Raw genomic sequence first — 10635 nt, 5'->3', positions numbered from 1 at the left:
CTAATATGTCCTTTATTTTCGGATATGTCTCGCGACATTAGAGCTGGAAAACAAGCTGAAACCCGCGGGTTAACCCGTGCCCGTCCCGTAAAAACCCGAACCCGGCTCGGCTGGTTTCTAAACAAGCCGGGTTCGGGTTGGAGAAATGTCGTCTTGTGAATAAACGGGTTAACCTGTCCCGACCCGTGAAACCGCGGGTACAACCCGTAAACCCGTCCACAATAACTAATTAGTAATTTTTATATAATCCTGTCGGTCGGATTATCTAGGGTTAATCACATCCACACGATTAAGGTATAAAAGGCGAAACCCTAAAACTAAATGAAGAGATATCTTTCTTTTTTATCTCTCTCTTTTCTTCTTCTGCTCCTTGCCTCCTTCCCTTCTTCCGCGTTCTTCAGTTGTGACTTGTGAATTGAATCTCGGATAAATAATGAATCATTTGGCACGATTCTCTGGAATTGGATAATCTTTGGATACTGAGAACCAAGTTAAATCTTTGGAAAAATGAATCATTAATCAATTTTTTTTTATCTTATTGGTCGCTAGGATTAATTTTGAATCCTTCTTTTGATCGGCTATTCATTCCTGATTCTTTATCTCAAGGAGGAAATTGAGAGGGCCGTTTCTTCTGGAACCAATTTTGCGAAATTTCGCTAATTCGTATCCAACCCATTTGTTAAAACAGATTTATTCTTTTGTTTTCATTGCAAGATAATCAATACCAAAATTAACAAAGATCCCGTGTAAATGTTCTTGATTCAGCTTGCCATGGTCATTTTGGCCAAGAAAAATTCCAGTTGTAAAACCTAACATCTCGGCGTTTCTTCAATTTGCTTCGTATATTGGCCAAGGGAGGAACAAATTAGGACCACTCATGATGATGATCCTATGTTTGGAGTACCAAAAGCTCAAGCATGCAATGTCTGTTCACCCAGATATAAGCTTTGAGAGCAGGTTATGGCTTTTATCTTTGTCAAGGAACTACTGCGAATATCCTTTCAAGTATTTTTCTAATAGCATTCCTTTTTTACAGCCGATGATGCTTCATGAGCTGGGAAATGACAAAGCTCATTTAAGAGCACCAATCAATGGACCTGTTGAAGAAGATGATGGGTGAGACCACTTTGTTTCCCTTTGTTATTTGAATGTCACTTCAAATTAATTTGTTTGTAGTGTTGCTAATTTAATTGGTTTATGATGTCAGGAATCCGTTGGGCTCACCGCTGCACAGTCTGTAATAGTCACACATGGAGAGCGCGTATGCATGCTTAGGTGACGTAGATACGATGGACGCAAGCACAGACGATCAAGAGATGGTGAGGGTGAGTAATCATTTAGTAAGGTAAGAATTATGACGCAACCAAACCGTCAAAGTTGTTGCTACCGGTGGTTCAACTTGGTTCTCAGTATCCACAGCCAGTTAATCGGTGAAGCTGTTGCTACCGGTGGTTGTCTACAGATCTGCAGACGAAGATGAACATGGAATCGAGGTTTGATGTTGTTTGAAATGCATATACTATAATAGTTTTGTTGGATATATATGTATTTTTCAATTTCTGTTTATGTAATTTTCGATTTCTGTCGAGTTGACTCAACAAAAACCAGTTAACCCGTGAGCACCCGTGAACCCGCAAGCTTTACCCGGGAAGGGCGCGGGTCGGATAGATGACCACCCATGAAGAATTTCAACCCGCAAGCTTAGGCTTGTATTAACCCGTAACCCGCGGGTTGGGCACAAGCCAGCCCCGTCCCGCCCGTTTGCCAGCTCTACGCGACATTCTCGCAACCTTACAAATGTTACTCTCGCAAACTCTCTTATTTTCGCAGAATCATTACATTTTTCTCATGATTTTAGCTGACGTCTTTTATTATGTCACTTCTAAAAATTTTCTGCGACGCTGTTGTGTTGTGTTGTTAATAATTTCGCTGAGGCATTATTGCTGTGATATTCTGATCCTACATCTTGCCTCTTCTCATATCTTCTCTGCAAAGTATAGAATGATGTGAGAAATGCCGCAGATGTTCATCTCTTCATATTCTGCATTTATCACACGTATTCTTTCTTCCATCTGTTTCTTGACACGTCTTCTGTAACCGCTGCTTTTCAACTGCTCATGTCTTTTCGTCTTAATGGTATTTATTTCTTCGAGTAAAAAATCTTCTTTATATATTCTTCTTACTCTTCTTTTCATTTTCTTTTTACTTTCTCTTCTCTTTTTATTCTCTCATCTCTGCAACTCTATTGTTCTTCCGTAAGTTCCGTTATTGTAATCCTTCCTTCTTCAATCTTCTTACTTTTTATTCATTCCCATACTCTATATTCAAATATGCATCCAAGTGGCCATAAACATGAGAAAAACTTAAAAGACGTCCAAAAAGATCTTGCAGAGAAAGGTTTCACACTTTCTACCATTCCTGGTGAAAGTGCCAAGTCGATTCTTTCTATCAAACTTTTTTCTGATCAATATTGTGATGATCAATCAATCATAATTTCGCTAGGTCAGATTCTCGCAGGTCTCCCCATTCCTCTTTACGACCCAGATATTCCTCTGTTCTATGAAATTCTCGCTCATTCAGGATTTTCGCGAGCTATCTTCCAGTTGAGTGGGGATTGCATCCGCCTGATGCTGGAATTCGCTAACCGTGGTGCTGGTAAAGGATCTCTGTACCCAAAAGAACTTAGGGATCCTAAATTCGCAGACTTGGAGATAATCGCTGAGAAATACACAGTAGCAAGTTTCTTTGAAAATTATGAATTGATTTCTATGAAGAAAGAGAATACTCGCTGGGGTATTCGTTTGAAAAGGAAACATAACATTGATGAAGCTAAAATACTCATGCAAGACATTGATTGGCATTATGGTAAGAACACAACCCCTCGCCAATCCAAAGATGATAAATGGTGTGTTTTTTCCTTGATGCTGAAAGGACCTTACATTGCTGGGTCAAATGTTCTTCCTGAGAATCTCTCTACTTCTCAACCTTGGGTATTCTCTTGGCCCGAGAAGGATAAATAGGTATGTTTCTTTCAGTTTCGCTCATGTCCATCTCTTTATTTATTTTTATTCTTTTATTCGCTAACTCTTGCGAAATTCTACAGATCCAAAAACTGAAAGATAGCTATAACATGACTGGGAAGACTAGTACCTTGTTATCTCTTCGCTCATACACAGATGAGGTAAGAAATATCCTTTTATGATTTTAAACAGTATACCGTTGCCTCCATTTCTTACTTCTATTTGTGTGTGAATATTATTGCTGAAATAGAAGAACCTGCCAATGTAGCGAAGACTGGTGATAAAGGCAAAGGTGCTCTTCGCAGGGAAAAATCAACTGCTCCTCCTCCAAAGAAGAGAAAAATCCGTTGTTCTTATCCTTCAACTATTCCTTCTCATGAAAATTCCGAGAGTGACAAGGATGATGAGGATAATGATGACATTGCCGCAATTGAAGATTCTTCACCTGAATCTTCTACGGCTAAGCTCTCTGGCCTCTTTTATGATTCTTTGCAAGGAATGGGAGATAGCCAATTCGCTAACACCTGCAAAGCTCTCGCTACAATTTGCGATGTCCCTTTACTGGATGGTGATAGTTCTCTTCGTGGAGTTTCTAGATCAGTGACTCCCGATTTCCTGCATTCTCTTAATAGTCTGGTATACTTTCATCCTTTTACCTCTTCATTGTTGTAACTCAAAATCTCTTTCTATATTAATACTTTTTATATTTTCTCGCAGGCTGGAAAAGCTTCTTTCGTTGTTGCCTCAAATCTAGAGAGGAGACGCGAAAATCTTGAAAAGAAGAATCTTCAATTTTGTACAAATAATGAAGAACTGGAAGCTGAAGGCAAATGTTTTCGCGAGAAAAACAGGCAACTAGAAATTGATTCTTCTTCGTATAAGAACAACATCTCTAGCCTTCAACAAGCTAATAATCAACTCTACGGTATGTTACTTTTCTCCTTTCCCTTCATTCATTCATCCCGTTGTTTTATCTTATTTAAATGATCATTTTTGTAGACATCTATGGTCTTTCTGATGAATCTACCCTTCTTCGTTCATTTCCTAATGCCTTGGATAATGATACCCTTCTCGAACGTCTTAATAAATCTTTAAATAGTTTCTCAGCTGATAGAATTTCATCTCTTTCTCTGAATGAACTTAGATCCAAATTTCGCCTCTTAGAAATTGACCATAGATCTAGTTTAGGCTTGGCCAACCGATTTAAGCGTCTCCTTCTTAATTCTAAAGAGAAAATCAATGAGTTGAGAACCAAAATTAGCGGTCTCATAGATGATAAGGATCGCATCTCTGATCAAGGTGCTAAGGCTTTGGAGAAATTCCAAGAGACTCTTCTTGAAGTTCAACTTGAACGAGATGAAGCTAACCGCAAGAACATCGAGCTCTGCGAAAGAGAAAACCAAATTCGTTCTCGTCTTCTTATAAGTAATGAGGATGAATTTTCTTTGGCTGCGAAAATTTTAGATGATGCCAAAAAGATTTAGGTGTAAACGTTAGTCTCCAAGTTGAGCATATAGCCTTGATTAGAGATATGATTTCTGACAGAGAAGGTTATTAACTGTCTTCTTTACTAATCTTTTGTTTCTTATGAATTTTCATCAAGTTATAATTGATTGTCTTTTGCTCGCAGATTCTGAAAGTAGATATCGTGGATTGAGGAACTTGAAGCTGAAAAAGAGGAACTCGCAAAGAATCTTTCTTCTCGCAACGACAAGTATTCTAGATTAAAGAATCAAATCAAGATCACTGTTGCGAACTTTTAAGAATGATGCTATGCATTTTCGCAATCAAACTATCCAAATGGTTTGTGATGACCATAGTATCCTCATTCTGATTATCCTTGTCTCTTGGAGAGATCCCAAAGAACATTCCCAGTCTGATTATTTCTGATAGCGAAGCTGATGATGAATCTGATGGTGAAGGTTCTGATGGAGATGAAAGTTCTGATGCAGACGAAGAAGGGAACAAGTCTGATGAAGATGATGAAGGATCAACTAAGAAGTAGTCTTTGTTTCTTTCTTTATCTTCTGTAATACTTGTACATTTATTCCTTCTTTCTGTATATTTGCGAATTCTTTTGGTTCCCTATTCCTTAATATATGAGTTTCTTTCATTTTGACCTGCATTCATTAAAACAATTCTTCCTTGCAATATTAATCAATATAATCATTAATTTTTGAATTTTTGTGTAAATCTATCATATGGAGACAAATAACATTTTCTAATTTCATTCATTCCCATACTTGCCTCTGTTATTTGTATCCAAATGAGAGATTTTGCAGATTTTTCTTATTTTGTGCCTCAACTTCGCAGTTGTTTATGTATAATTTCGCAATCATGCGAAGTGAATTTTGATTAAAATCTCATTCCTGTGTGGTCTTATTTTGCCTTCCTAATTAAAGGTCTTATTATGCCACCTCTTGTCATTGCGACAAAATCGCAGGACGTTCTTGCACTTTCATGCAAAAACCCATTGATCTTGCCTTAACTTTTTCTTTTGTATTATGGCCTCTTCAGGAATGTTGCGACAATATGACAGGCCTAAATATTCTTGCGAAAATAAAGCCCCATGACATTGCCGTCTTGCGACGAAATCGCAGGACGTCTTCGCACTTTCATGCGAAAACCCATTGATCTCGTCTTATCTTTTTCTTTTGTATTATTGCCTCTTCAGGATTGTTGCACAAATATGACAAGCCTTAATACCCTTGCGAGTAAAAAGCCTCATGACATTTGCGTCTTAAGACACTTATCAGCTCCCTAATGGAGGGTGCCGCCCTTATCTTCCCCCTGGTTGCCCCTTCAAGGAGGCGTACTTCTACCATACAAGGTTAGCTCCTCCCATCCGTCTTAACAACAACCAGTTGTTTTCGCAGCCTCTTATCCCTTTTACCTATAGGGTTATGGTTACGAGACTGCACCCTAAGTGGGGTTTTCTTCGGGCCGAGTGCAGTATAAGCCAAGACTTGTCAAGAATGGCAAGGTACGCTTCAAACGCCCCTGGCACTCTTGACTCAACCGTGTACCTCGGCGCCTTGATCAGATTCTGCACTCCTTGGGAGAGTCCTTATTACCTTAGTCGCCCAACCTAAGTCATATGCTTAAGCTGAGAATCCAAGGTGCCTCTCCCGGATGGGCTTTATTGACCCCAAATCTCCATGACTCAGGTTCCGGTGGCGGTGTAGCCTTTCCCTGAGCCATGCAACAGGTACCCCCTTATATGACGTACTTTAGGTCTTACATTTGCCTCTTGCGAAATTGTATTCGCGAACTAGGGTGTACGCCATAAAGGTTCGCCCCTTTCTCTTTTGTCATTGTTCTCTGATTGTCTTTTAGTTCATTATCTCTGCGAGATTCTCGCACATCATCATATCGTATTTGCATTTCGCAATCTCAATTTTGTCATTCAATAAAATGTATTTTTGAGAATTTTACTTATTGCGAGAGTGTCGCAACAAATTAATCATTCATACATTTCATTTTATTACCTTTGCCATCCTCTGCTTCTTTGTTATTTTCTGCTACTGCTTCCTTGGTAGTGGTATGTTCATCATTTTTTATTCTGAGCTAGCATTAGTTTCGCAACATCTCTTCTTCTTTTCTTTCGATTGCATCCACCATCAACCTCTCACTTCTTTGTGTCTCTTTGATTTTGTGTCGCCAATTTTCCTTCTTGTTTGCTCTTCCTTCGCAAGATTCTCTCAGTTTCGTAACACCTCTTTCCTTCAACCCAATCTCCCTTTATGATTCCTACACCGCTGGGGTGAGGGAATTTGATGCACTGGTGGAAAGTTGAAGCTACACCTAGAATCCCATGTAGCCAAGGTCGACCAATTAATGCATTGTAGGGTGATTCTACATCAACGACACAGAATAGGATTTCAGAAGATATTCCCTTCAATGGAATTCGCATAGTAACCTCCCCTTTAGGCTTGTTCAGTACCATTAAAACCATATATCTTATATGTTGATGGTATAAGATCATCATCTCTTCCTCCCATAGTTTTATAAGTATGATAAAATAAGATGTTCACAGAGCTTCCAGTATCGATTAGAATCCTATTAATTGCCCATGAATCTTCAGCTTCATCATCCTCATCTTCTTTCGGTTTTGGATTAATTTCTAATTTTACTACCAATGGATTATCATGTACCTCTCTTCACCTTCGGGGATTTCTTCTCGCGTAAAAGAAATAACTGTTTCTGCCATTCTAGTGGCGAGATTTTCGCAATATTCATAATTTCTCTTCCATCATTATCTCTTGCGAACACTCTACTCAAAACATTGTCATGAAAATCTTCAATTGTCTTGTATGAATGTACGATAGAGTGACAGAATAGATTCTTTGCTTTTGCACCAACTTCTATGAAGAATGTTTCCTTCTTTTTCATCGTGTTTACTTTGTGATGCTCTGGTGGTGGTGGCAATGGTTGAGATTGTGGGTGCCCTACCAAAAAGTGGTTTAGTTTTCCTTGATCTATCATTCTCAGAATAATTCTTTTTACATTTCTGCAATCATTTGTTATGTCCATGAAAATGATGATAAGAACAAAACTCATGACTTCTGTGGTTTGGAGGTGGTTCCGTTCCCATGTTCCATGGTGTTGGTATATTCTCCATCAAAATTATAGCTTCCCATATTTTCTCCACACTTGCATTTAGAGGTGGCATCTTGATTTCTTCCCATACTACCTTGTGACCTCCTTGTCCTCTATTATAGTTTTGTCTTTGACCTCCATAAGTTTCTTGTGGTGATCGAGTCTTTGAATCTTGTTATTTCCACCACGATTGTAGAAATTTCTTTCTCCTTCATACTCCTCTTGATCTCGGCTTCCCATAGCCACCAGTTTCTGTTGATTGTTACCTCACCTTCTCTTGTTGTACTTGCGAAGTATTCGCTACTGTGTTTATTAGCTTGGGTAATAAGCTTGCATTCGCTGTTTGTGAACTGGTGTTCGCAACTGGGTATGATTCCATTTCATTTTGCCTTTCCTCTAGAGCAATATATTCTTCTTGAAGTTCTCGCAATTCAGTCATTGTGATCGTATTCTTGACTCTGAAAATTTGGACATACAATAGGTTGGTTGCAAACATAGCATTGATAAATGATAATAAAGATATCTCTCATCTACACGGCCAGCCATTTCGCTACACATAGTCCTCCATCTTTTAGTTAGGTGCTTCAAACTTTCGCCAATCCTTTGTTTTAATCCAAACACGTCTTCAATACCAGGTCGCGAAGAATTATTACTTATATATGCCCCCAGGAATGTAGTCTGCAAATGATTGAAGGATGTTATTGTATTCTTTGGTAGACCTTCGAACCATTTTAACGCCTCCCCTGTTAAGCTGGATGCAAATACTTGCATAATACAACATCATGATTTTCCCATTGCAACATGCACCTCACGTAGGCTTTAATGTGTTGAATTGCACAAGTTGTTCCATCAAAAATGCTGGTTAATGCGGGAAATTGCATTTCGGTGGTATTCCTCCTAGTTGTACTTCCCTTGTAAATGGAGTTTTCGCAGCTTCTTCTATAGCTTCATCCAATTGTCTTCTGCCTACTTCTCCTCTATTATTTAGCATTCCTCTCATTTCTTCTAACTCTTTCAAGATTTGTTTATTTACACCTGAATTTTGATCCATTGGTCTTTTTAATTTCGCCTCTCTTCTTCTGCGTTCATGTCTTTCTTCTCTCGCGAAATTTTGCATTTCTTCTTCATTATCCTCATCTCGTCTTCTTCTGCGAGTCTCTTCTTCATCTCTATCTTGAATTCGCATATGATTATGTCTCTCATTTTCCCCTTCATGATTTTGTTCATTTCTTATTAATTCCATTCGCTGTCTTTCAGCCATCCTCTGCGTTCTATCACATTCTTCATTGATATTACCGTTATTCCGGTTTTGTGTACGCCTTCTTTCTCGATTGTCGTGATTGTTCTGGCGAATTGTCTCTTGAAGCTCTTGTTCTTCCATTTCCGCTCTCAATCTTTCACGTTCGCAAACTAAACGTGCTTGTTCAACATAATGTCTTTCAATTTCTTCTTCAATCGTCTGTTGATTTCTTTGAGTTTCTCTTTCATGTAAAATTCTCCTTCTTTCCTCTCGATTTCCTTCGCCATCTTGATCATTTCGTCCCTGACGTTGTCCATTCTCTTGATTTCTACCATTTTGCCTATCATCAAAAGTTTCATTTTGTGGAACATAACGATCATCGAATCTTTCTCTATTTTCGCGATATTCTTCATTAGGATTTGATATTTCTTCTTGAATATTGTTTCCAGCATTAATTGTGGGTGAGTTTTGCCTCGTTTCTCTTCTAGTCGATCTTGAATATGATTTCGTAATACTTATCGATCTTCTACTCTGTAGTCTCATATTTTCCATCCTCAATTCGTGATTTTGCCTTGTTAGATTTGCACATTCTTCTGCCTCAGCTCTTCTTTCTTCATTTATTCTTCGTCTCAACGTTTATAACGCTCCAATTTCCTCATCTCCATGAATTATTCCTTCATCTTCTTCTTGAAGGTTTCTGGTTTGCTCATCTCCATGAATTATTCCTGTCTATGGTTTCTGGTTTGCTGCTCTTCTTCTACTTCTTCTGCGGAATTTGATTGCCAAGTGTGTATACTCACCCTATCATAATCTATATTCCTTCATTGTACTAGTGTTTGTTGAACTGGTGGTTGAATTTGATTTTCTCCATTATTTCTCATTCTAGTAGATTCTCCCATTTCACTTCTTTCTCTTCCAGCAATTCTCTTGCTTCTTCTAACAGTAGTTGGTTGTTCTGATGTATTTCTTCTTCTAGCCATTTCTTCAATGTTAACGAATTGCAAGAAATTATGTAAAATTCTTAATCAATCACTCCAAATCTTCACAAATCTCAATATTAATTATCAATTTTTTCTAGAATAATCTTCGATGCGTCCCTGTTTCTAGCGCCATTATGTAGTTGCAGGAAATCCTACACTACACCCCACATATGATTTCATTAACACTCAACTCATTTTAGATTAACAATCTTAATTTTATTGATGAATATTTGAACAATCTTACAAGAAAAGATAAAGGAATCAAGAATAATTTTCTCTCTCCTATTTACTTGTTTCTTACTCAAAAAAGATCTCCCCCTTTCCTTTACAATTGAACGACTATTTATAGGGAAGTACATAGTGGATGACAGCTAATCTGTCCTTTATTTTCGGATATGTCTCGCGAAATTCTCGCAACCTTACAAATGTTACTCTCGCAAACTCTCTTATTTTCGCAGAATCATTACATTTTTCTCATGATTTTAGCTGACGTCTTTTATTATGTCACTTCTAAAATTGTTCTGCGACGCTGTTGTGCTGTGTTGTTTAATAATTTCGCTGAGGCATTATTGTTGCGAGATTCTGATCCTACAACAAGAATGGGATCATAATGAAATTTCCACAAGAGGCATTTCATGACCAAAAGAAAAATACATACCAACTTAATTTAGATGCAATCTAATAGCCGAAGCTAACAACATTCATAAAGGAGTTTTAAGATACAAGATAATCCCTATAAAATTCCACAACCGCACTCCCCGCAAAATATTACCATTAAGCACAAGTTCAAAAGAAC

The 10635-nt window shown here is 38.1% G+C and overlaps 1 long non-coding RNA gene across 1 annotated transcript; it reads left to right on the top strand.

Annotated features, from left to right (window-relative positions):
- The first annotated feature begins 529 nt into the window (after positions 1-529).
- LOC113361617 lies at positions 530-1317 on the top strand. Its single transcript, XR_003365230.1, has 3 exons — positions 530-957; positions 1037-1116; positions 1208-1317. It is a non-coding gene; the product is annotated as an uncharacterized LOC113361617 (long non-coding RNA).
- The last annotated feature ends 9318 nt before the right edge of the window (positions 1318-10635 follow it).

The sequence above is a fragment of the Papaver somniferum genome, chromosome 3 (genome assembly GCF_003573695.1).
Source record: "Papaver somniferum cultivar HN1 chromosome 3, ASM357369v1, whole genome shotgun sequence".
NCBI classification, from domain to species: domain Eukaryota; kingdom Viridiplantae; phylum Streptophyta; class Magnoliopsida; order Ranunculales; family Papaveraceae; genus Papaver; species Papaver somniferum.
This window is presented reverse-complemented; position numbering and strand designations above follow the sequence as displayed.